Below are 27,346 nucleotides of genomic sequence, written 5' to 3'. Positions count from 1 at the left end.
TGATTGTGTAATTAAAGACTGTTTTCATAATGTATACATACAAGAGAAATTAAGTTTCCATGGGCAAATCTTCATTCTGGCTTTTCCTAACTTGTCAGTGCCTGACTTTGGAACCTTAATGTTCCTTTAACATAGTTTTTTGGGCATAAGCTTTCGTGGGCTAAAACCCAATTCATCAGATGCATGGAGTGAAAAATACAATAAGCAGTATAACTATTACTGCACATGGGAGTTTTCTTACCATGTGGGGGGTCAGTGCTAACGAGGCCAATTCAATTAAGGTGGATGTGGCCTATTCTCAACAGTTGACAAGAAGGGGTGAATATCAAGAGAGGGAAAAAGTACTTTTTGTAGTGACCCATCCACTCCCAGTCTTTATTCAGGCCTAATTTGATGGTGTCCAGTTTGCAAATTAATTCCAGTTCTGCAGTTTCTCGCTGAAGTCTGTTTCTGAAGTTTTTTTGTTGAAGAATTGCCACTTTTAAGTCTGTTATTGAGTGTCCAGGGAGATTGAAGTGCTCTCCTACTGGTTTTTGAAAGTTACAATTCTTGATGTAATGGAGTTAATGTGCCAGTTAATGGAGTAACTGGTAGCAATAGTAGGCTGTTATCCTCTACATGGACCAGTCTTTGGAGATGGGATGAGTCAGACCCTTTGCAAGTGGGTTTCACAGTTATTTGCTGACAACAAAGGAACAAAGATTGAGAGCTCCTGTGTTAAATTCCAGGTTCTGTAGGGGACCCATCTGCCCTTGTGCCCCTAGCTTGACTCCTTCCTGCTTCACTCCTATCCTCTCCCTCCAATGCTCAGCTTCTGACTTTCTCCCTCCCTGCTCCTCCGCAGCCTCTGACTCTTGCAACTTCTTCCTTTATTCCTCGCCACCATAATTCCTCTGCATTTGGATCAGGCAGCTTCCTCCTCCTCCAAGCTTGCTGCATGGAGGAGCATTGAGGGCATGAGAGATATTCTGCATACTCTCAGTTCCTGTGCTTGGTGCCACAGGAGCTCCAGCAGCCAGAAGGAGCAATCTCAGCTCCTGCTGCTCATGGAGGGAGCATGCCCGGTCGAGCTATCAGGATGGTAAATGCCCAGACTGGTGGTGTGTAGGAGCTGTGAGAGATGGCGTATGCTCAATGCCTATGGACTCTTTGGACTTAGAATCATAGAATCATAGAACTTAAGATCAGAAGGGACCATTATGATCATCTAGTCTGACCTCCCGCAAGATGCAGGCCACAAAAGCTGACCCACCCACTCCTGAAATAATTCTCTCCCTTGACTCAGCTGTTGAAGTTCCCAAATCCTGATTTAAAGACTTAAAGTAGCAGATAATCCTCCAGCAAGTGACCCCTGCCCCATGCTGCGGAGGAAGGCGAAAAACCTCCAGGGCCACTGCCAATCTACCCTGGAGGAAAATTCCTTCCCGACCCCAAATATGGCGATCAGCTGAACCCTGAGCATGCGGGCAAGACTCTCCAGCCAGACACTAAGGAAAAAGACTTTCAATATCCCAACATTGACCCTCGGTACTAATTACCAGTGGTCGCACGTTATTGACCTATTGACTAAATCACGTTATCCTATCAAACCATTCCCTCCATAAACTTATCAAGCTTAATCTTAAAGCCAGAGAGGTCCTTCGCCCCCACTGTTTCCCTCGGTAGGCTGTTCCAGAATTTCACTCCCCTGATGGTTAGAAACCTTCGTCTAATTTCAAGCCTAAACTTCCCGACTGCCAATTTATATCCATTTGTTCTTGTGTCCACATTAGTACTGAGCTGAAATAATTCCTCTCCCTCCCTGGTATTTATCCCTCTGATATATTTAAAGAGAGCAATCATATCTCCTCTCAACCTTCTTTTGGTTAAGGAAAAGAAACCGAGCTCCTCAAGTCTCCTTTCATACGACAGGCTTTCCATTCCTCGGATCATTCTAGTGGCCCTTCTTTGTACCCGTTCCAGTTTGAATTCATCCTTCTTAAACATGGGAGACCAAAACTGCACACAGTACTCCAAATGAGGTCTCACCAACGCCTTGTATAACGGGACTAGCACCTCCTTATCTCTACTAGAAATACCTCGCCTAATGCATCCCAAGACCGCATTAGCTTTTTTAACGGCCACATCACATTGCCGACTCATAGTCATCCTGCGATCAACCAGGACTCCAAGGTCCTTCTCCTCTTCCGTTACTTCCAACTGGTGCGTCCCCAGCTTATAACTAAAATTCCTGTTAGTCATCCCTAAATGCATAACCTTACACTTCTCACTATTGAATTTCATCCTGTTACTAATACTCCAGTTTACAAGGTCATCCAAATCTCCCTGGAGGATATCCCGATCCTTCTCCGAATTGGCAATACCTCCCAACTTCATGTCATCCGCAAACTTTATCAGCCCACTCCTACTTTTGGTTCCGAGGTCAGTGATAAATAGATTGAATAAGATCGGACCCAAAACCGAACCTTGAGGAACTCCACTGGTAACCTCCCTCCAACCCGAAAGATCACCTTTCAATACGACTCGCTGCAGTCTCCCCTTTAACCAGTTCCTTATCCACCTCTGGATTTTCATTTCGATCCCCATCTTTTCCAATTTAACCAGTAATTCTTCATGCGGTACCGTATCAAACGCCTTACTGAAATCAAGATATATTAGATCCACCGCATTTCCCTTGTCTAAAAAAATCTGTTACTTTCTCAAAGAAGGAGATCAGGTTGGTTTGGCACGATCTACCTTTCGTAAAACCATGTTGTAATTTGTCCCAATTGCCATTGACCTCAAGGTCCGTAACTACTCTCTCCTTTAATATTTTTTCCATGACTTTACATACTACAGATGTTAAACTAACAGGCCTGTAGTTACCTGGGTCACTTTTTTTTCCCCTTCTTGAAAATAGGAACTATATTAGCTAATCTCCAGTCAAACGGTACAACCCCCGAGTTTAGAGATTAGTTAAAAATTATTGCTAACGGGCTTGCAATTTCACTCGCCAATTCCTTTAATATTCTAGGATGAAGATTATCCGGGCCGCCGGATTTACTACCGTTAAGCTGTTCAAGTTTGGCTTCTACCTCGGATACTGTAATTTCCAATCCCGCACCTTTATTCCCATCAGTCATTCTGCCACTATTCCTAAAACCTTCATTAGCCTCATTAAAGACCTAGGCAAAATATTCGTTTAGATATTGTGCCATGCCTAGTTTATCCTTAATCTCCACTCCGTTTACAGTTTTAAGCGGTCCCACTTCTTCTTTCTTGGTTTTCTTCCTATTTATATGGCTAAAAAACCTTTTACTATTGGTTTTAATTCCCTTCGCAAGGTCCATCTCTACCCGGCTTTTGGCCTTTCTCACTGCATCCCTACACCCTCTGACCTCAATAAGGTAGGTTTCTTTGCTGATCCCTCCCATCTTCCATTCCTTGTATGCTTTCTGTTTTTTCTTAATCACCCCTCTGAGACGCTTGCTCATCCAGCTCGGTCTAAAACTGCTACCTAAGGACTGTTTTCCCTTTCTCGGGATACAGGCCTCTGACAGCTCCTGCAACTTCAACCTGAAATAATCCCAGGCGTCTTCCGCCTTTAGATCCCTAAATATGTTAGTCCAATCCACTTCCCTAACTAGTCGCCTTAATTTAGTAAAGTTAGCCCTTTTGAAATCGTAAACCTTAGTCTCAGATGCAATTTTGTTTATCCTTCCATTTATTTTGAACCAAATTAGCTCATGATCACTCGAGCCAAGGTTGTCCCCTACAACCATTTCCTCAACAAGGTCCTCACTACTCACCAAAACTTAGCTGCCAAACCCTAACAAGTCTCTGCTGAGCATGTGCAAACTGTGATTTTCAGAGACTCATAACTTGCCCATATTTGGGCGAATTTTTACAGGTACAGCAAAAGGCACATCGCTGACACCAGGGAAACCCCCTACCAAATTTCATATCTCCAATGTTCGAAACCATGAAGGTACTAAAGCTACTCAGTGAAACTGTTGCAAGAATTTTTTAACATGTTTTTCCCTAAACTCATTCTTGGAAATGCCTGAACCATTTTACCTAAAACTTTCCAAAAGGATTCATCCTAAGGCAGACACCCAGCATGAGACATTTTAAGTTTCATCCTGCTCTGCTCCTCTCCACTTAAAAACATGGCCAAAGTGTAAGTCAAAACAGAACCAATAAAAGGACCCCAAATTAAATCTCATGATTTTTGAGGGGCTGATTCATGACTTTTAAATGCTTGCGGTTTGTAATTCTGAAATTATAACAAATGGATGTTTACAGAAACTGCAAGAGGAAATCCCAGCTGGGAGTTGATGAGACAAACAAAACTGATGATTTAAAAAAAAACAAAACACTTTTATAGCCACAACAGCTTCCTCCAGAGAAATATCTTGGTTCAGAGCCAAATCCTAAAGTCCTTTGGATCATTAGGGTATGAATTCTGAGGTCCTTAACATAATTTTTACTAATTTTTTACTGTCTTTCCTCAGGGAGTTTGCCTGAGTAAGAAGCTCACATTTTGACCCATAATATTGTCAGTTGTCCAATACCAGAATTAAAAACAGTTAAGAAAAGATTAATCAGCATGTGTTAGCAGCTTTCTAGAAAAGCAGTCAAGCTCTTTATTTATATCTCTGGGGTTCAAAAAGGCTTTCTCCAGAATAAGAAGAGACCTATACCAGCTGAGAATCTGGGCCCTGGTGTTCTCTAGTTTCCATATTTGCGAGGTCACATGGTTATTGTCTTCTTAAAAGAATAATAATTCTTTAGGTTTAATCTGCACAATGTATATTCAGCTTTATTGGCCAATAATTTATTTAAATAATAGTTTACCCTATTAAACCATACAACTTTAAATTCTCAAGTAACTTCTTGGCAAATGGACCCAAAAATTTCAGTGAGAACTCTAAGGATATAACTTGTCCATAGACTGATTTATGCTTAAAAGAGAATATTTTTATTATGTAACTTCTGATACATACCTCCAGCTGTCTCAGATAAAGTCCCACAGGACTTCATACTGAAAAACCTCATTTAAGTAATAAAAACAACCCAAACAAATAAACCTTTTAAATGCCCCAAAGAGGAAATAAAATAAAACTTGCATCCTTATTTGGTTCTTTATGATGCATAAAAAAGACCTGAAAAGTTCTTGAAATATCATGAATGTCAAATTTTGCTGTTGTGCTCCCTTGCAAGTCACAGAGATATGGACTGAGAACAAACTGAAGGCTTTTGAATCTTTAAATTTTAAGAGTCCGAAGTCTTTAACAAAAGACTTTCAACTGTTTGGGTTAAATAGGTGTTAATAAAAACAAAGAAACAGTCAAAAGAAAATCACTTCCCTTGGCAATTAATTAGGTTCAATTTTCTTGGTATCCAGGATATTCTAAACCTGCCCGTTCTTTAGCCATCCATGGAGTTTTCCAAGAAAAACAAGGCAGACAAGACCTGGATGTCCTATATTAAGGAAAAGCGGGCGGGGGGGGGGGGGAATCTTTCCATATATCAAAAACACGCAAAAAGGGCCTAAGACCATTTTTTTCCCCTTTGCAAGTCATATTCAAGTTCTTGCTTTATTCCCTCTGCAAATTGCTGTTCCACTATTGCCAACCCCAAACACTCAAAAATCAGGAGTCAGGCCCCAAAAATCATTAGATTGTTTTAAGATCTCATGATTACTAAGAAACATAAACAAAAACAAACCCCAACTTTGGGTTCTTTTTAATTGCCTTCTGGTTTCTGAGCCTTTAGGGCACACTCATTTCATGTTTTCAAACTTTTCTTTCTAATCATTTTGTTACTTAACAAAAACAATTTTTTTTTATTCCAGCAGCTGGGATGTTAAGGAAAACATCAAATATTGCAAGACTCAAGATAAAATCATAAGCACTGTGTTGCTCCTTTAACAAAGAGGTGTTAAGCCATCAACAGGGAATCACTGGAATCTAAACACAAAGGTCAAGCAGTATTTCCACTGAACCATAATTCCTAATTATTGTGGGACAGACTGTGATACCCTCATTCACACTGACTGATCATTGACTGGTTGTATCTTACTCCACAAAAAATCCCATTGATTTCAGCAAGACCTCTTGTGATGCAGGTACTATCTAGTGGGTATCACAATCTGTCTCTATATTTCTTTCAGCCTAGATTGTGAGATAGCCATCTGCCCAGAGTAATGGGCGGGTAGGTAGGTGCAGAACTGATTCTGGAACAGCCCAGGAGAAAGTCACAATCTCTCTCCCAGTTTCCTGGCTGCTCCAGGGAGTAAGTAAACTGCACCAGATATATACTGGGCACCCTATTCACTGCCCAACATGTTGGTGTACCTATGCTGGCCATCCTGGCGATGAACCCTTTCTACCCTTTTACGCAAGGCAGTGTAGGCCTTGCATAAACAATGAAAGAAAACGGAAGTAAGGAAAAAGAGGTTAACAATGGACAAAATACAAATTTACAAATGGCCTTGTAAATAACATGTTGTCAAAAGACAAAGAAATAGTAGGAAGAATAATGCGTGATAAGCTTGCAGCTACAGCTTTGTTTACTAGCATATTTTGTAGCTTGTGGACATTTCAGGAATTGTACAAGGATTGGTTATAACAATTATTAAACCAATTATTATGTGTGATACAATGCAAAATGGAATATGCGTGCATTAGTGTATGTATATAATTTGATTTTTTATTATGAGCTTTTGGCGCTGTGGTAAACTCCTACACCCTCCCTCCTGCATATGAGTTTAATCACCTTAGTGTAGTGTTGCTGTATACCAATAAAAAAAAAAAAAACCACCTCAGTGACAAGTCCAGATCTGAGCTGATTTCTTGGGAACCGATTGGAAAAGGTCTTGGGAAAAAATCCCAACAGATGGGAACAGAGCAGCTCTGCAGAGTCTGATTCCCTTCAAGTACTGTAAGCAGCAGTAGGGAAAGCCGGCACCAGGGAGCAAACCAGCACACAGGGCTAGTGACAATCTAGTGCTTAGCTGCAATTCAGAACAGTTTCATAAAAAACATGTGACAATAAATATAATGTATTCTGGAGTAAATGTTGATTGCTGGGTAGAAAATAAAGTACAAACTCTCTTCATTGGATAATATAATTTCCAGATAGCTTTCAAATTAAATTCCCAATTTTTAATGTGCTCATTTTCTTGGCTATTTGTTACATGAAGTTATATCAAGAGGTTGAAAATGTATAACTTTGCAGGAGAAGATAGCTTACTAGAGAAATTTTGTACACCAGATGGAGGACTTTTTGGACTCAATATCTGGTGGGTATTTTTAATGAAAGAATACCTTTATCAGATACCAAGACTGAAGCTGTGGTCTTCTTCATTTATAAACTTTAAAAAGACCAAAACCATGTATTAATTACAGAATAGGCTTGTGGTGAAACAGGGATTACAAAGTACCTACTAAAATCTTGGGTAATAGTTTAAATACAATTATAGGGAAAGAGGTCAGGAGGGGGTTATTCCACAGAAGCAAGCATCAGATAATCTCAGAAAACTATTGGCTTCTGTATCATACTGGAGTCTAAAGATAATTGAAATCAACTGGCAATGATATCATTAGACATTAGGCCTTTGACAGTTGAATGACTGTGTCCGTAGGAACACTGTGTCAAAGTTCAGATGTTTGATTACATTTATTCACATCCTATTACAGATATATGGTTTAAGATCTCCTTTCTTACTTCACAGGTACACAAGGTAGGATTACCTCTGATTGCCACTGCTTTGGACCCTTTAGAAGTCATTATCAGATACAGAAAGTGACTCTGGTGCTAGAATGGGCGGCAGACTGCATTTTTTAAATTTTATTCTGACTTAATTCTGTTGTTATGCAGACATACTAAATAACAGAAACTAATACTTAATCAATAAGTGAGTGATCCAAGGAATATTATTTCTGCACATTTAAAAATCATGGAGGTTTGGGTTTTTGGTGGGTGCGGGGTCAGGTGGGGAGAGGATGGGGGGGAATCAATAGATGTAAACTAAACAATTCTTAATCAAAATTTTATTCTTACCAAGAATTAAACAATTCAGCCATTTTTATACCTTGTAAATTTAAATGAGTAACAACTAACTTAATTTATTTAGGAATTAAGTTAAATACATTAATATAGCTAGGTATTATTAGGATCTGATTATGCAAAATATGAAAGTAGATTCTGACAGGTGGAAATACAAATCTTGTGGAGTAAAGTAATGCAGTTGATTTCTTCGTAACAGATGAATGCTCTCTCTCAGATGCTTCCCATGGAGATTAGGGAGGCATATTTTAGAAAGATGGAGGCATTTATTTCAATATTTATTTGGGAGGAAAGTAAGGCAAAGTTTTTAAACTTAAATTCATGGAGGAAAGTCCATCAATGGTGTCCTTAGCCTCTGTTTGTCAGAAGCTGGAATGGGTTACAGGGGATGGATTACTTGATGATTACCTGTTCTGTTCATTCTCTCTGGGGCACCAGGCATTGGTCATGGTCAAAAGACAGGATACTGGGCTAGATGGACCTTTAGTCTGACCCAGTATGGCCGTTCTTATGTTTAAAGCTTCTAAATCAAGTGCAATACTAGAACATGCAGAAGTTTGAAACTTTCAGATCTCAAGAAATCTCAAATATATATTAATTTACCACAAATAAAATCATTCTAGATCCCAAGTGTGAATTCAACTGCATGAGTAGAGCGAGAACAGCATTTCAAGAATAAAAAGGAAATAGCGAATCTTACTATATTCAAAGTGCTGACAAATGCATAAAATAAATTGAAAAAATAAGAGGGAAACATTTGCCTCTAATCTGTCAATTATAGTAATGTGCATTTTAGATTGGCAGTGGGACTCAGATGTTTAAAGTTAGGTGCATACTTAAGTACCTTGCTGAACTGAGACTATTAGTAGGAAAAACATTTTAGTCGAAGTATAATTGCTCGTGCCTCTTTAAAGTTCTAAACCACTAAATCCTGATGTGTTCAATAAATTTGTTCCATCCAAACAACAACAAAATCATAATCCCAAGTGGCAACTTCTGCTTTGTGGACCTATTTACTGAGTCTTCCAGTCAGCCCCAGACTATATGGCAGGGGTCAGCAACCTTTCAGAAGTGGTGTGCCAGGTCTTCATTTATTCACTCTAATTTAAGGTTTTGCATGCCAGTAATACATTTTACCGTTTTTAGACGGTCTCTTTCTATAAGTCTGTAATATATAACTAAACTATTGTATGTAAAGTAAATAAGGTTTTTAAAATGTTTAAGAAGCTTCATTTAAAATTAAATTAAAATGCAGAGACCCCCGGACTGGTGGCCAGGACCCGCGGGCAGTGTGAGTGCCACTGAAAATCAGCTTGCGTTCCGCCTTCAGCACACGTGCCATAGGCTGCCTACTCCTGCTATATGGTGTGAAAAACTGCTTGTAAACTGATGTAGCAAAGCCTTCTGTTGTTCCATTTCCAAGCTATCGTACACCCTTACAATGACTTTCTCAGTGGTTAAGAAACCACATGTTGAAACCTTTTGAGTTCTTGCCTTGACACCAGCCAAGCTGCAGGTGGTTCCAATTTTAGACTCATGGCAAAAACCCTAAATGGCAGGCATCCAAGAAAACTGGCAGACTGCAGAAGCTAAACACAATGCTCCAATTTACTATCTTTGGAACAGCTAGTTTGATGTATCAATTAATCTTTGCTGTGTCACTCATACTTTTGCTAAACTGTAATTTAAGGGCTAGTCTACACTAGACAAATGTGTAAAGGTTAGGTTGGGGTATGTATGTCAACCTGCTCAATTGTGTTAAAAGGCATTACAATGCATCCATGCTAGGAATAATGACATAGGTAGGTCAAGGTTAGTTGACACACCTGGACCTCGCCTCCTCCCATTTTTCCAGGAAGACTAGCTCTCAGATAAATAGTTAATTTTTCTTAAGAGACTGATACATTTAATAGTAAGCCTACTAGGTCTTTTTATTTTATTTAATAATAGGTCCTAAATCAAAAAATCTATATTACGCCTAAGTAACTTGCCAGTGTTTGTGTGCTAATGTTCTTTGCTGGGTAGAATCAGGAGTGATCAGTTTTGGGTCATAAACCCTACACAGCCGTCAGTTAAAAAAAATTCTCCCTTATTCTCAGACATCTGTCTGAGCTTTTTGGAGCATGAGGATCTGAATCCTAACCCTATTATCACTGTGAATTTCTGAGCAGCCTAGTGTGCAGCACAGTGACAACCAGGAAATCCAAGGTTTGATACATTGCCTAAAGTGGCATTGTCTTCCCTTTTGTTTCACATGTACCCACCACACAGTTATAATAACTTGAGAGTACTGAGGTGATTGAATACAGTTAAAGCCTCTATTTCTTTTTGTCCTGCTTATTAGACTCATCTTGAACTTGATATCTTAATTGTATATATTGGATGAAGACAGAGGTCAAAGTTAATCCTTCTGTTTTCTATTCTAAAAAATATTGTAAATACAATACAGAAATCAAATCTTGTGGTGTGGTAAATGTTGATTTTTAAGTGGTTATCAGAATAGTTATTGATCTGTTATTGTTATAAAATATTGCCATTTTTAGTTCCATTATTTTAATATCTGAATTCCTTGTAGAGACATTTTTATTAACATTTCCACTTCTAAGTGTAGACCAGCAATGAATATAATTAACTTTAATGAACTGTTTTTAATTTTTGTCTCCTGAATATTTCACTCTTTGTTCAGCTAGCTCCAGAAAATGTTCATGGAAAAGCAAGCAAAAATTGCTGGTATTTCTTGAAATGATTCCATTGTACAGCACCTAACACAGTGGGGTGCAGGACCATGACTGGGGTTCCTAGATACTATTGCAGTGTAAATAAACAAATAAATACACATTACTACTACTACTATTGTTGACTTCAGTGGAAATAGCCCAGCAGAGATTTGGAACTTCAAATGGCAAAGAAGTGATACACATGCAAACACTTCCCACCAATAAGTGGTCGAGTAACCTGATGCATAGTGTGAGCTGGGAAGAATGATTGATAATTCATAGAGGTCCCTCGGAAGAAGACTAACATGCATGTTTAATAAATTCCAGGATAATAAATAACATGCTAGCAACAGGTGAATGCCTCATTAAGTTGGTCCATTTGGGCAGACTATTATTCACCAACTTCACAGGAGCGTAGTGAGAAAACGTAAGTTAATGTTTTAAATGTGCACTAAAGATGTAAATAGCTATTTATTAATAGTGATTGACAAATATATAAATGAACCGATTTACTATTACACAAAATAATGATTAATTTATTTTAATATATTATTCAGTATTGGTAATATTAATAATACATTATTGTTAAATATGTATTCCTAATAACAAGGTATGATTTGATTACTGTTATATGTATTATCAGTTAAGCATACTGTCATTGTTAATTTTGTACTTGTATGTGGTTACTATAAAATGTGTTACTGATTATTATTAAATGTATGTATTAATTATAAATGTGACTACTATTAAGGATTTAAAATATTTAATGTGTGTGTGAGAATTTTAGCCCTTGATGTTATGTGCTGGAAATCAAAAGTCTATGGTGCCGATCCAGCAAGATTCTTAAGAAAGTGCCTAACTTTAAGCTCTGAGTAGTCCCAATGACTATAGTGGGATTAATCACATACTTAAAGTTAGGCATGTGCTTAAGCATCCTACTGAACAAGGCTTGTATAGCCACTTGGGCAGTGGCTACAGATTTACTATACATTCTCTCATCTCCATGTCAGTGTGCCTGAGTCCTGTCCTGCAACAATCCCCCTGGAGGACAGCAGAGATGTTAAATTTCCATGGTCCATTTATTCCTTGGTCTCTCTGCTCAAGCTGCCAGTGTGGGAAGAAATTAGTGCCAAATACTGATGGAATTATGGGTTTTGTGGAGAGGACATGAAACATTTTTTTAACTCCAACTCCTACAACGGAGGCCCAAAAATGTCTGCTGGTAATGACTTTTGGTCCTGACTGACTAAACATGATTCAGATTCTGGACATGTCACTAATCACCAAAAATAGTTACCTGCTACAAGTGTAGCTTGAAGTTGCAAACACATTGCTAACCACAAAAACACTTCTACACGCTCCAGGCTGCAGATTCTAATCCCAACCACATCACTAGCCATCAAAGAAATGTTACTTGTTTTGGGTGATGGGTTTGAATCCTGTGGCTACACCAAGAAGGGTGGGAGCGGGAGGAAGACTGCCAGTGACAAGTTTGAATCCCAACCATGTTACTACACCACCAAATAACATTATATCTTGCAGGTGGGGAGGTCTAGTGCCAGCCATGTTGCAAACCACCCAAAAGCCATTAAATACTGCAGGTGTTGGGCTCGGTTCCAGATTTAGCCATGTTGCCAACCATCCAAAAGCCTATATCCTCTGCAGGTGGTGTATTTGGCACCTAGCCATTTTACTAACGAGGCCAAAATCAATACTTGCTGCAGCTGGTGAGTTCAGGTCCTGATTATACTGTTAACCATGTCAAAGCCAATACCTGCTGCAGATGGTGGGCCTGAGACTCAGCCGCATCATTAATCACGTCAAAGCCAATAACTGGTGCAGGCGATGGGTTTGAGACGCTGCCATGTCACTAGCCATGCCAAAGGGAATACCCACTTCAGGTGGTGGGTTCGAGTCCTGCCTTCAAACTCCCTTTGCCACCTGTAGGAAAAGTTAAGACACATTGGATACCAGTTTGGACTATTAACTATTTGGCCTTCATCAAGCAGCACAACTGAGGCAGACCTACTCGCCACAAGGCCCTTAAAAGGCAGCTCTAGCCATTTCTTGGTTCCCTCCCCCCAAATCTCTATCTTCCCAGTCATTTCTGGACATGTCACTGGGATCAACCTAAAAAAAAAAAGTCCCCTTCTATCACCAACCTCCCTCCCAGAGAATCTCCAAAAAATTTGTGCCTCAGACAAACTTCCCCATGACATGTTAGGATGCGCCTAGCTGCCAGTGATGTCACCTCAGTCAGCCAATCAGAGGACGGCGTTGGCTCCGAGAAGGAAATGACGTCACCGTATCCCTCCGCCGGTCCGGTCCCCTTTTTGTGTGTGTGTGTGTGTCTGTTGGTCCTTTCTGTGTGTATCAACCCGCAGCTTCTTTTTTTCGGAAGGAGGGGCAAAAATATTTGGGGGGAGCTCATGCAACCTGCCCTCCCCTCCCGGCCACTTCGCCCTGTAAGAGGTTGTGTGGGGTGCGTGTCACTTTAAGAGCGTGTGCGAGCGAGCCAAGCTCGGCTGAGGAGGCGGCGGCGGCGGCGGGAGACGGAGAGAAAGGTGAGTTGGCGCGAGTCCGTTATGTGTGTGGGGGGGCGGACGCTGCAGAATCAATCAGACTCCGGGGGGGTCACAAGGGGGGGAGAGGTTGGCGGCGCGCGCGCACGACAAGAATGCGGGTGGCGGTGACCGTTGGAACCGGTTCGAACCGCCCGGGTCTGTGAGCGGGTGGGGGGTGGGCAGCGCGCGCCGTACACAAAGCGGCCAGACGCGCTTAGCGGGGAGGGAGGAAGGGATCGCGGTTCCTGAGGGGAGGGGGGAGGAGCTGCTCCCGCTGGGCGGTGGAATATCTCCTTGCTCGATCTCTCGCCTTCGCTGACTGGGGAGGCGGAGTGATCCGCATACCCCCTCCTCCCTCTGAGGGGAGGGGAGTGATGCGGCCTGGCTGCTCCCTCCGCGTCAGCCCCCCCCCCCCGTCCCGGCTGGCTGGAGACGAACATAACGGGTTAAACATTGCACCGAGCAACCCATGCGCCGTCCTAAAGTGCCTCCCACGCTGCCCTCACGTTGGTTCCCGACCCTGCGGGGAGAAGGATTGCAGATTCCCTTGTCTCTGTGCCTCCCACCCCCTTCCTAGGGCTGCTGCTGCTGGGTGGGCGGCCATGTTGGGCACAGGGATTATTTTCTCTACCTTTTCTTCCCAAGCAGCCGCAACAAATGGAAGCTAGTCTGTTTTTATTCCTGTGGGGAAGGTGCCACCCCCATCCTTTTACATGAAAATGAACTGGGGGAGTCCACCTAGTTGCCCTTCTGAGAGTGAGGCGGGGGTTGGCCTTCCTGCTGTCCCCCCGACCCTCAGAGTGAGCCCCCCCCTTTGCCTACCCACCTCAGCGATAGGGTCCCCTTATCCAGCCCCCCACTCTCCTCAGAGAAAGGAGGCGGTTCCCTTAGCCTGACTGTCACTCTCAGAGGGTACCCCTTGGCCTGAGTGCCTCAATGAGGGGTTGCTCTGGCCATACTTGCTGCTCCCCAGAGTGGAGGGGGTTGGGTCTAGGGAGTGAGTGTGGTTCCCCTCAGCCTGGCTGCCTCAATGAAGCTGGAGGTCCCCATAACATGCTTTTCGCTCCTCCCAGCGTGAGGTGGAACCATTTAGCTTCCCTACTGCTTTTCCCCCTTCGGAGTGTCTGATATGAGTGGGTGTCTGAGAAACCTCAGACACCTAACATTAGGGCATCTTTTAAAATGCCCTCTGCTTACCCCGTTTTGCCAGGTTGTGGTGGGAAGAATATATGGGGATGGGTTCAGACATCAACATCCCACGTGCATCAACAAGAAGCTCTCTGCTTTGTGAACTTGGCAGTAGTTGCTGTCACCAAGACACATCAAGCAGGGCACAAGTGACTTATTCTTTTAGGGCTGCTGCTCCTTTTGGGGGACATCGTGCAGCCATTTGAGACTAATGGCCCTGATCCATATCCCACTACCCACTGTCCAGCAGTTTGGAGGTCACAGAAATTAACAGATGTATCTTAATGCACATTTCTAAATTACACATCAGTGTGAATTAAACAAGACACTACCTGGTTCATCCACCCACCACATCATTCCAAACGGCCTCTGGCCGCTATCTGCTTGGAGCCCCAATCTGGGTTGGGGTTCTGCAAATGTTCTGGTTCCTCCTCCCTCCCCCCTCCCTGGCATGTGTATGTATGGATACATTTTTAGTAGTTATGAGCATCACATCACAAATGCTCAGACACTAATTACTCCCCTTATCTTTCAACTGGGTTCATATGTCCAGACTCCTATGGAAGAGCCCTATGGAAGTCAGTGGGGTTCTTTGTGGGTCCTCCTGCACATTTGCAAGATCAGTGCCAAAGATGTTATAAGAACCTAGACTGAACAGACCTGCTGTTCATGGGCATGCCCAGGCTCCCAGCAAGTCTCTCCCATAGCCTGGATCTCTTATATGAGACCCCAAAATTATAAGGCTAGTCTAGATGCACAAGTATATCAGAAAGCAAGTTAAATATATTTTTTTCTTTTGCAGTTCAAAATGTAAGAACAGATGATAATTTAATGTACAATAATAATACATTTTAATTAATAGCTGTCCCACACTTGAAAGCCTTTAATAAAACATGTAACAAACCAAAGTGATAACATTTGTACACATTTTAATATGCCCTTTAAAGTAATCCTGGTAGCCAGTGAACTAAAATGAACCACATCAGCCAATGAAAAATAAATTTGCCTTACCCTAGAGGAGGTAATTGTTAGACTCTGACATATCAAACAACTCCCCTCCTCCCCCCACGAACTTCTCCTGAAGTGCTATAAAGAGTCAAAATAGTCATATCAACAATAATTAAAACATCATATGAAACCCATTATAGATTCTTTGCTTTTCGACTAATATCCAGTCTGCTTTCGGTTTTATATCCAATATGCTGTTTTGGCAAAATACTCCTTGAAGTCAATGGGCGTTTTGTCAGAGTAAGGATCTTGCAGGATTTGCCTCAATAGCAGAGGAATATATCCTGCCCTAATCATGGTATTACTTTATTATATGTTATTAAGAAACATTCCAGTGCCATCAATTATCATAGTTCTTGTAAAGATGAAACATGTTCCCTGCCCCTGAATGCTTACAATCAAAATAGGGGGACAACATACAGAAGTCAAGAAACAAGATGACAGATTAGGTGAGGGGAGTGTATGGAGGCAAGAAGGGAGGTGGGATGGAGAGAAGAGATGGGCTTAGAAGCGGGAGAGTGGTTGACTCGATACATTTATACATTCCATTTATGTCTAACGTCCTTGATAAAAAAACAAATGAAGCATCATTAGGGTTTTAGCTTTGTTTTTCATGTGAAGGAGTTCCATTTTTTTTAACTTTATTTTGTTTTCAAGCCTATCCTGGTCTTGTTTTTTTAGTAAATGGGAAAGAAAATGTAAGTGGCAATTACATATTAATGCAGATGATATTTTTTCACACTGAGAGAAAAACAACAGTTGTGGGAGAGGACTGAAGTATTAGCTGGGATATATTATAAGTGTTCTTGAATAAAATCTTTGGTAGTAAATCCAGACTGGTGTAAAAAATGGTGATGAACTTGTTTGGCAAGGAATGTGCACAAAGCTTATATAATTTAGTGTTTAAAATTAATCTTCTGGGATACAGATAATAATCTTGGGTCAAATCCTGCAATTCTTAGTCAAAACTCATTGATTAGATTCTACCCTAGTGAAGGGACAGAGAGAAGGCAGTTTGTGCATCTACTAGTTCTCAGCTAGGACAGCCCAAATCATGCATTTCCTTCAGTGGCCTCTGTGGGCATTATTGTAGGCACAGAATCATCAGGGCACAGTTGTGTGCTGGGCATGCCTCCTGCCCCTGACACACCTCCTCTCCTGGCCCCATCCCAGAATGCCCCCTGATTGAGAGCCTGAGAGCAGTTGCAAAGATCTCCTGGAGAGGCTTTCACCTTTGCACCAGTTTACCTTGGTTGGCATAAGAGGGGTTGCAGGGCAATGATGAATCAGGGCCCATTGCCTTCAATTGATATTTTACCTAAGACTTGCAGGATTCAATCCCTTTGTGTTCAAACTAAAATTATCCTGCTATATTCTTTGGGGAGAAATAAATCCAGACATTTAAATCAGAGTTTATAGGTTTGCTGTGTTGTGTTCAGATTAAATTACATTCCTGTTTTAGTGTTATTTCCATGATGAGCATTCAATCTTAAATTGCAAACAGTGGGCCATGAGTGTAAGATCCCCGTTGGAATCAATGCAGAGTTTTGTCTAAAAAATTAATTAACAACATGATATGGTCCAATACTTAGACTGACCATCCCTGCAGGTTCCCTTGTTTTAAAAGATAACTGTCTTCATTTTATACCCTGTAAATTCACATGAAGTCAAGTACTTCTCACCATGTTTGTTGTATTTGTGAATAAAGTTTTTTAAATTAAAATCCACATTTGTGAGCATTGGTGGTGCTGAATGTTGTTTAAAATGACATAATTTGCAATTAATTAATTTGGGGGAGCTGAAAGGTCAGAGACTGGAAATCTGTTTCTATTTTGCTTTGATTCTGGTTTTAATAATGAGGAGGGCTTTATGTTGAGTGAGACAGTATTAACTAATGGTTTCAGCAGGGGACCAGAAGTCAAAGCTCCTTGATTCTCTTTAATGCTCTTATATAAATTGCTATATTTCAGTGGTCCCCAACCTTTTCCATGTGGCAGGCACCGGAATGCCGCCGAGAAGCGGCAATGTCAAGAAGGGTCACCGCTGAAATGCCGCCAAAAAACAGCATCATCTTGAGGCATTGCCGCTGAAATGCCACCAAAAATCGGTGGCATTTCAGCGGCAACACTTCTTGTCATTGCCGCTTCTCGGCGGCTGCTTGTCTGGCGGCCAGTAGGCGGGTGCACAGAGATGCCCCGGCAGGTGCCATGGCGCCCACGGGCTCCGCGTTGGAGACCCCTGCTATATTTGATCCTGGGCAAGTCAATTCACATCTCCTTGCCTCAGTTTCCCCATCTATAAAATGGTTATAAAAATACTTCCCTACTTCATGTGGATGTTGTGAGAATTAAGTAATGTTTGTAAAAAGCTTTGAATTTCTAGACTAAATGACACTATAGAAATAGAAAATATTATTTAATCTTAAAACAAAGTTGTTTTTTAACCACCCATGTAGTAGGATGGATATTCACTTATGATCCAATATTCTGTCCCCAAGACTGCCTGTGTTGGAGAGGAGGTCGCTATTTAGCAGAAAGTGGGCCACCAGCAGTAGCCTAACAAGTGTTGATTTATATAGATTTATTTTTTTAAATTCAAAACGTTAAATAAAACTTGTACACTAATAGCATGTCCTGTCATGCAAGCTTTCAAGAATACTGTAGAGAGAATCTTGAATTTGCAGTCCTTAAAAAGTTTTTGTATGGGGGCGGGTCTGGGGGGTGTAACTCATTTTGTGTCAAGTAATATAGACTTGAGAGCGAAATAGTAAATATATAATCTCATGACCTAGATATCACTTCAGTGAGCCACAGTTGTCTTATTCTACAGCTGTCATGTAGACTCCAGTACCCACAGGTGCTTCTGATAAACACATTTGGGACCCGATTCTCTTCACGTACTTACGTCTGTATAAATTACTACTAACTACATTGAAGTTAATGGAGCTACACTAGGGTAAATCTTATATTAGTTGAGAATCAGGACCTTAATTTGTGGCTTTTTTGTTGGTAGGATCTGAATTAACTGAATTTTGTTTGATGAGATGCTTTTTGAAGGTTTAAAAATAGCACTAAATTTTTAAAACAAAAAAGAAAAACTCTCCTTCTTCCTAGCTGTTTCGTCAAGCTTTCTGGAGAAAAATGGCAGTTCATAATTGTTACATTTTATATCTATCTAATTGTACAGGATGGCAGTTTATTAATTTTAATAAATACAGTTGGAGCCTAGATCAGATGCCAAATTTCAGCTGAAATTAGAAAAGAGACAAGCAGCTTTCTGCTGCTAGGCAAGAAGGAAAAAAGACCTTTCTCAAATTTAGGGTAATCTGTCTACTTGGATGCAAATTCAAATTTTTATTGCTGGCTCTCCACCAGTGAAGGTAGCTGTTTTAGCAGAATGTATAATCAAATGCTAACCTTTTTAATACAAGAACATAATGACCATTGGCTTAATGATTTTTTTCCTTGTGGTAAAGATGAATATGAGCCATGTTGGTCCACATAAGCCAAAGGGGCCATATTTTGTAATTGTGCCAATTAATTATGTATAATTAATACACACTGGCTTTCAACACTATAAAGGTCTTTTCCCACGTTTCAGCTGACAGCGGGGGGGGGGGAAATGCATCTAAAATGTTTTATTTCTTGTAGTATATTTAGCACATTTAGTGATTGTTGGGTTTTTTTTGGCATCCATATTTGCAAGCAAGCAAGCAATCTGCCAGTTATAAGCTGAAAAGCTAAATGTAGAGTATTTATCACTGGGATTAATCATTTTATTGAGCAAGGGCTTCTTACTTACAAAAATATTCAAGATCAAAGCTACGAAAAACAAAGCTGCTACATTGTAGAAGAGAGAAGACATTTTCTTAGTTGAGTTGATATGAACAGATGAAATACCATGCACTTAATGCAAGTTAGTGTCAAAGAAAGCTTGTAGCTACAGTGTCTTTAATGTTTTACCTTAGCATCTTTTGAATAATTATGAGGTGTTGAATTATGTATTCTTAATAATGTGTGGAAAGATTTCCTTAATGTAATTTTAAACTTCATAGCTTTTACCTTACTGGATAGACGTACCATGCATGCTTTAGTGTACAGATCTGACTGTCTGTCTTAAATATTTATAAAGTGCCCATCAATATTATGTGTAGGCACTGTTGCTCATTTAGTATGGAGTAATATGACTCCAGACAAATGGTTACTGTTTTAAGTGTCACCATTCTTTTATTATCTCAGCGAAGCTTTATTGCATGGAATTCTTTTCTAGATGTTTCTAAGAGGATGATTATTTAAAATCACAAATATGCAGGCATTTGTTAATTGAGACAATGACCTACTAGAAACGTGCATAGATCTATCTCATGGTTTTGGATTTTTTAAAATAAGTTCAAATGTAATTATTATAAATTTGAACCAAAGGAGAGAAAAAAATGGTATTTAGGACATACGGAGTCTTATTTTTCCCTGCTATGCAGAGTTTAAAGGTAGATTGATGCTGCAGAGCCTTCTTTTGTTTTATTTGTCAGGGAGTGTTTCCTTATCTTTTGTCATCCAGAAATTATTCTTATTTTGAATGAGGGGGAGTTTGGTCTTGTGGTTAACGCACTGGACGAGGACTTTGGAAACCTGGATTCTGTTTCTGACTGTGCAAAGACATCCTGTGGAATATTGGGCAAGTCACTTTGAGTCTTAGCATCTTTAAAATGAGGAGAATATTTCCCTGCCTCCTGGGGTTATTAAGATAAATAAAATACATTAGTAATGTTTCTGAAATGCTCAGATACTATGTTGATGAGTGCTCTGTAGTGATACTTAAATAATAGAAATAGCAGAGGTGATATAATTCAACAGAATAATTTACTTAAGAAAAATAGTTTTCCCCTGAAAGTGATTCATAGATTCTAGACTGGAAGGGACCTCGAGAGGTCATCGAGTCCAGTCCCCTGCCCTCATGGCAGGACCAAATACTGTCTAGACCATCCCGGATAGACATTTATCTAACCTACTCTTAAATATCTCCAGAGATGGAGGTTCCACAACCTCCCTAAGCAATTTATTGCTGGAGCTGGTTCCATATTGTGAGAGATCTTTACTGAAGTTTTTATGAAAAACACTTGTTTAATTCATTTTAAAGGAACACAGAAGCCTAACATACTAACTCTAATGTACAATTAGTCAAATGCATGATGATGAGTTATGGATTTTTTTCTAATATTTTATTTGGCAATTAAGATTCTTATTTTTACCAGTCAGCTGTTCATTTGTTGTATTTTCCCATTGGTTACCAGGTTTTTTGTTCACTGAACAAGCTTCTTTTAAGCAAATATTTGTATGAGTTCAGTGGACATATGGAGTAAGGGGGTTACTGAATGGACACGTGCTTAAACAGATGTAAAGGAGATTGGTTGTTCTAAACTGGAATAACCCGGCTCAAATAGTATGTTACATTTGTGAACTTTTTGTTCATTATCTTGCCAGGAGAAAAAGAGTAAACTATTAGGGTGAATTGATCATTTTTCTTAGTATGGATTCTCATAGCAACAGCTACATAAATGCATTTGCTTGTTATTTGTTAGATATGCAAGAAAAGCAGCAGTAGCCATTTTGTTGATGAATGTGTACAATTTCAAATCCTCATTCTGTTCTTTTTCTTTTACTTACCTCCCAGTGCAGTTATGACCTATCTTTGTCATGTAACTTAACTTACTTGTCTAGAGTTCCTGATATCCTGTAAACATTCTTTGATTAAAAGAGAAAGACGTGAAGAACAAAAAAACTCAAAATGTCATAAATAGATGTAATGAGTAAAGGCCCAGTTCTGAAAACCCTTACTTATGTGAATGATCCTTGCTCAGACATGGACGGTTATAGCAACCGCCACACCTCCCCTCCTGCCCAGGAGCCACGTGGCTCCCCACACCTGCTTCTCTCCTTGGGAAACCTTGTAAAGGAAATCTAGTCTCAGTCCAGCACTTTTCACGAGCACTAAATCCACAATGTTTTCGAAAGTGATTTGTACTGATGTGAATTTACATACTTAAATAATTAAAATAAAATGTCACGCATGGAGCTGCACAAAACTTGGCTGCTGAGTGCTTGCTAATGAAAAATTACAGTTTTGAAACAGTGTATCCAGTTCTTTAAGCCTCCTCTTCCCCAACGGAATATGAACACTACATTTTACACCAAGTGCCTCATTTTGCACTTTTTTTTTTTTAAATAAAAGGATCTCAGATATATGCCATGTAAACATCTCACAATATGAAATGACAATCTGTTTTCCTACTAATAGATACTTGTTTCAGGTTTAATGCCTATTATATATGAATCTATTAGTTTTGCGAAGAGTTGTCACTTCGGGTTATATTTTTAAATACATGTAAACATATGTTTTAAGAATGATTAAAAAAAGGTATTTAGAGGAAGCCCATATCTCTAGTCATGTGCAACAGTTTGGTTTTTTTAACCTCAGTACCCTGCTATTCTACAGATATGAAAGTGGAGAAAAGTGGGGGCTACTGCTATTACTCTGAATAAAACTGTATGTGACTTAGTTAAGCTTCTAATCAGGTCTATGAACTAATATTAAAAGATAAAATGGTTCAGTACTTTCCCCCAAGTTGATTTTCATGCTTAACCACATACCACCACTGTGTTGCCCTAACAACCTAACCCTCTTGAGTTCCTCTGTTTTTGAATATAATTACAGAGTATTTGTTGTATCCCATAACTCATTGTTTCCTTGTGTATAGTCTTATTTAGGCTTCAGTCCTGCAAACAATTGTGTATAACTTTACTCTGTGGAGTTGGTTCATGCGCTTACTACCCAATCTTTTTTTTTTTTTTGTAATTAAAGAAGTCCCATTCAAGTCAGTATTGTTACCCCTTTTTGACTGAAGTGGTAGCCAAATTTCAGGGTTCTGAGGGTTGTTTCTTTTAGGAGAAGAAATTGATGATAGAGTCGGGTATCTTTGGTGCAGTCCTGTTTATTTACAAAGAATGTACAACATTCTGCTTCCCTGAACGCAGGAGGAACCAAACAACGGGAAATTTTCTTTTCTTCACAGTTCCAAGCCCCTTTCCAGTCAGCAGCACTTAGCCCAAAAGCTCTCTTCCTAGGCTTCTCTCAGGGCCATGCTGGTTCTGGATGTATCCTTCACCACTTCAGAGAGTCTGTCTGCTCTGGTGCTTCTGTGTATCTCTCTCAGGCCATGCTACACTTGCAGATGTATAGTGCTTTGGGTTAAACCAGCCTTTGGAGAGCGCACCAGGGAAAGCGCTCCAGTCTGTCCACGCTGACAGCTGCAAGTGCACTGGCGTGGCCACATTTGCGGCACCTGAAGCGGCATTTGGAGCGGTGCATTATGTGCAGCTATCCCACAGAGCACCTCTTCCCATTCTGGCGCTGTGGCTTGTGGGAAGGGGGCGTGGGGTTCGGGGCATTCTGGATCCTGTCCCAACGCCACGTGATGCATCACTTTGCATCCCAGCAATCCCTGTGTTTCTGTTCACATTTGGCACGATCTTTCAACGGTTTCGGTGCAGAGCGCGCTTTGTCTTCCCTTTTGGTCTGTGTGAATAGAGCACGAACTGCCGTGGAACATGCTGACGAGACTCGCCAGCATGTCTCGTTTGGCAGTCGAGTTACTGCTTAAGATCCAAAGTGACAGTGAGGAGTCCGAGGATGATATCAAGTCACGTAACGCATACAACATGAAATTGCTTGTCTTATTCATGGACATGCTCTCCACCGTGGAACGCCACTTTTGGGCTCGGGAAACAAGCACTGAGTGGTGGGATCACATTGTCCTGCAAGTCTGGGATGACGAGTAGTGGCCGCAGAACTTTCGTTTGAGAAAAGCCACTTTCATGGGACTGTGTGCTGAGATTGAGAGCTGCCCTACTGGTGGAGAAGCGGGTGGCTATTGCAATCTGGAAGCTGGCAACTCCAGACAGCTACTGATCGGTCACTAACCAGTTTGGAGTGGGAAAGTCGATGGTTGGAATTGAGTTGATGCAAGTTTGCAGGGCCATTAATCGCATCCTGCTCAGAAGAACCGTGACTCCGGGTAATGTGCATGATGTGGCTGGCTTTGAACAAATGGGTTTGCCTAACTGTGGAGGGGCGATAGATATTCCTATTCTGGCATCAGCTCAACTAGCCTCCGAGTACATTCACCGAAACGGGTATTTCTCCATGGTTCTCTAAGTGCTTGTGGATCACTGTGGTCATTTCATTGACATTAACGCAGGCTGGCCCGGAAGGGTGCATGACGCACGCATCTTTCGGAACACTGGCCTGTTCAAGAAGCTACAAGCCGGGACTTTTTTCCTAGACCAGAGGATCACCGTAGGGGAAGTCGAAATGTCCATTGTCATCTTTGGAGACCCCGCTTACCCTTTAATGCCGTGGCTCATGAAACCTTACACAGCCTGGATAGCAGCCAGGAACAGGGCTGAATGACTGTGGAGTGTGCTTTTGACTGTTTGAAGGGCTGCTGGCGCTCTATGGGAAGCTGGACTTGGCTGATGACAGCATCCCCGCGGTTATATCTGCGTGCTGTACCCTCCATAATATTTGGGAAGGGAAGGGTGAAAGCTTCACTCGGGCATGGCCCTCGGAGGTTCAACACCTAGAGGCTGAATTTGCACAGCCAGAGAGCAGGGCTATTAGAGGGGCTCAGCGTGGGGCTGCAAGGATTAGGGATGCCTTGAGGGAGCAATTTGAGGCTGAAAGCCACCAGTAGTGTCTGGTGCTCTTCACAGGAGTTAAGTGCAGTGGCTGTGTTTGGTACACTGACTTGCAGTGCTTGTTGCTTTCCTGGGCTAAGGTATATTTTGCTTTATGCACTAATAAAATATGTTTTCAAAGTAAAAAAACTCCATTTATTGAAAAGAAAATTCATTTCTTGGAAAAAAAACCAAAGTAACACAGAAATACCAAAAGGGCAAGAGGGTGGGGTGGGGACAGATTCATTCATAAGCTTGAGTATGTCCTGGTCTCATACTCTTGAATCCTGTCTGGAGTGCTGCGCACTGAGTGCTGCACTTCAGGATGGCTATAAGGCATGTTGAGAAGGGTTGAGTGCAGTGAATAAGGGTTGTAGTTTTCGTGGGTGGATGGCGAAGCTAAGGGGGTAGGAGGCAGCTGGGGGTGGTAAGAACCCGGATATTGGAGAAGGTGGATTGGAGGGGACATGGGAGCACAGGAGAAGAGTTTTGAGACAAAGGCTGGAGGCAGGGCGGGGCTAGCATGGTAGTGTCCTGCCTGCATGGCGACAGGCAACAAGCGTCTGGATAGAGTCTGCTTGGCGCTCTATTATGCTAATCAGCTGTTCTGTGCTTTGCCGCCGGTGCATCGTGTTCTCCTGGCAGATCCTCCTTTTGCTCTCCTTCTGTCTTTCGATTTTCGTTTACTTTGCTTTTACGCGGCCTCTTCTGGAGTCTTCTCAGTCTGTCGGCTGGTGATAAGAATGACAGCTGAGATCTCAAGGTTGCACCTCTACAGGCAAAATGCAACACTTAACGGAGGCAGCATTGTACACACAGAGTAGTGATTCCACTGCACTTAAGGAGGGCAATCACAAAAAACATACTTTGCCTGTCCCAAAGCGAATGCACATAACCCACGGGAGCCCCAGAAATGGTGAGTAAGCACAGGGTCCATGGGGGCTGATTGTTTCATGGCTGTACTGTCCTCTGGGTTTCTGTGCCTTGGGGAGAGCCAACAGCTGCAGGGGGCACCTACACTGAACAGTGTCCCAACATTCTCCACAGGAGTTCGTCCTGGAAGATATCTTGCTGCTGAGGGTGACGAGGGAAGCAAGGGAGGGTCTTCTTCTACAATGTGGCTTCCGCCCTGGCCCATACGCAGCTTGCCTGTGTGCAGCAATGGTCCCCCATCCTCGCCCAAAGAGCCCATACCTAAAAACTTCCTTCCCGAAAGGAACCTCCTTTGTTGTTTGTCCTTCCCCAAACACCGGATGCCGCGACTGGCTGCCTTCCTCCTGGCTCAAGAACAGCTCCTGGCTGCATGCATCTTAGGATTCTGGGGTGTCTCCCCCTGCCTCAGCACCATCGCTCACGCTTTCCTCCTCCTCCTCCCACCCCCCCTTGTTGTGCTGGGCTCGGAAGTGTCCATGGTGGTCGTTGCAGTGGAGGTGGGATCGCCCCCAAGTATTGAGTCCAGCTCTTTGTAGAATTTGCAGGTCGCAGGGGCAGCACTGGAGCGGCCGTTTGCGTCGCGGGCTTTGCAGTATGCATTCTGCAGCTCCTTTACTTTAACGCGACACTTCACTGCATCTCGGTCATGGCCCCTGTCCATCATGGCCTTTGATATGTGCCCGAAGGTATCATAATTCCTACGGCTGGAGCGCAGCTGGGACTGCACAGGTTCCTCCCCCCAAACACTGATGAGGTCCAACACCTTCCCATTGCTCCATGCTGGGGATCGCCTGGCGCATGGAGGCATGGCCACCTGGAAAGATGCTCTGAGAGCACTCCACGCCTGGCTCAGCAAACAGGAAGGGGATTTTCAAAATTCCCAGGGAATTTAAAGGGCGGGTCTGATGCTTGGTCACCTGAGGACAGGGTGTCAGAGTTTAAAAGTGATGACCAGAGTGGCTAGAACAGGCATTGTGGGATACTTCTGGAGGCCAATCAGAGCGCATTAGATGTCCACGCTGGCACCACGGCGCTCCAGTGAGAGCGCAACAAACGTTATTCCTCTCGGGGAGGTGGAGTACCAGGAGCACTCCAGCCGCGGAGTCAGAGCGCTCTACGTGCCTTGCCAGTGTGGACGTGGAGTGAGGTAGAGCACTCTTGGCGACTTTATTGCGCTATAACGTGCAAGTGTAGCCAAGGCCTCAGACACTTACATCCCCTCTACTCAATCCCTGCATTTGCTATCAGCCTTCAGGAAGACCCCTTAGCCAGCATGGTCCAGTCACTGTCCAGGCTTGCCATGCTGCTTCAGTTCACAGGTGATGGTTTCCATTGTTTCAATTATCAGTAAACAATGGATCATTTATTGGTTCCCTCATTTAGCCTGAATGGAAGGTGTTTAGTACACCCATTGACCCCACCCAGGTCTGTGATCCATTAACAACACCCAGCAAACAGGTACTCATAAGCAATCATGACTGAGTATTTGGATGCATTAAAAACCATTCTCCTTTAGACAATTGCTTTCGAGTGAGTTATGTCCTGAAGTTTGTGAGAGATACAACTTTTGTTTGGCTCGAACTTTGATTGTATTAGGAGTAAAATGACTGTAGCTCAATGATCTGACTTGCATTTAGTCACAGTATGATTACTTAATTTATGGTATACTGTATAAAATTAAAATTGCCTTATAACAGCAAGCTAATGAAAATCTTGGTCTGTATTTAAGCATTCTGGTCAGCTCTGCTTCTTTGGCTATTGATAACACAGATTGTCTGTAAATGATCTGGATTACTTTTTTGCTTGTTTTCTATTGTCAGCTGTTTACTTTGGCCAATCTGTCTCAGAATGTTTCTCATCAGATTTAATGGCTGTCAAATGGTGGTAGAGATGACAAAATGCAATCACAACAGTCTCCTCTTCCACCAAAACATAATCAAGAGGAGAAAAATCCTTTCTGCAAGTGTGAAGCCTCATTTAGCTATGCTACAGAACTGCCACTTGTTCTGCATTCAGCCCATTCAGGTGGGTCTATAGTAGATGGAAAGGACAATAGGTTACATCAATAAAGCAGTCTTGAAGATTAGGAAATAAAGTTTTCATGGTAACCTATTAAAACCTCTAGTTTCTTTTAAAAAAAATGTAATACCGT

General features: G+C 41.7%; 2 protein-coding genes across 11 annotated transcripts in view; one reads left to right on the top strand and one right to left on the bottom strand.

The window, feature by feature from the left end:
* SELENBP1 (selenium binding protein 1) overlaps positions 1-12,840 on the bottom strand; it is a 46,538-nt gene extending 33,698 nt beyond the window's left edge. Inside the window, exon 1 of the mRNA XM_039512299.1 lies at positions 12,544-12,840. The gene's annotated coding sequence lies outside the window, so the exon portion shown is untranslated. The remainder of the gene's footprint in view (positions 1-12,543) is intronic.
* Positions 12,841-13,074: 234 nt separating this feature from the next.
* The window catches only part of POGZ (pogo transposable element derived with ZNF domain), a 65,106-nt gene continuing 50,834 nt past the window's right edge, over positions 13,075-27,346 (top strand). For 9 of the 10 annotated variants that reach the window (XM_039512296.1, XM_039512294.1, XM_039512292.1 and 6 more), the window contains exon 1: positions 13,075-13,333. The gene's annotated coding sequence lies outside the window, so the exon portion shown is untranslated. Of the gene's footprint in view, positions 13,334-26,952; positions 27,220-27,346 lie in introns of those variants that run through there. The other variant, XM_039512287.1, reaches the window with a different exon arrangement.

The sequence above is a fragment of the Mauremys reevesii genome, linkage group 24 (genome assembly GCF_016161935.1).
Source record: "Mauremys reevesii isolate NIE-2019 linkage group 24, ASM1616193v1, whole genome shotgun sequence".
NCBI classification, from domain to species: Eukaryota; Metazoa; Chordata; order Testudines; family Geoemydidae; genus Mauremys; species Mauremys reevesii.
This window is presented reverse-complemented; position numbering and strand designations above follow the sequence as displayed.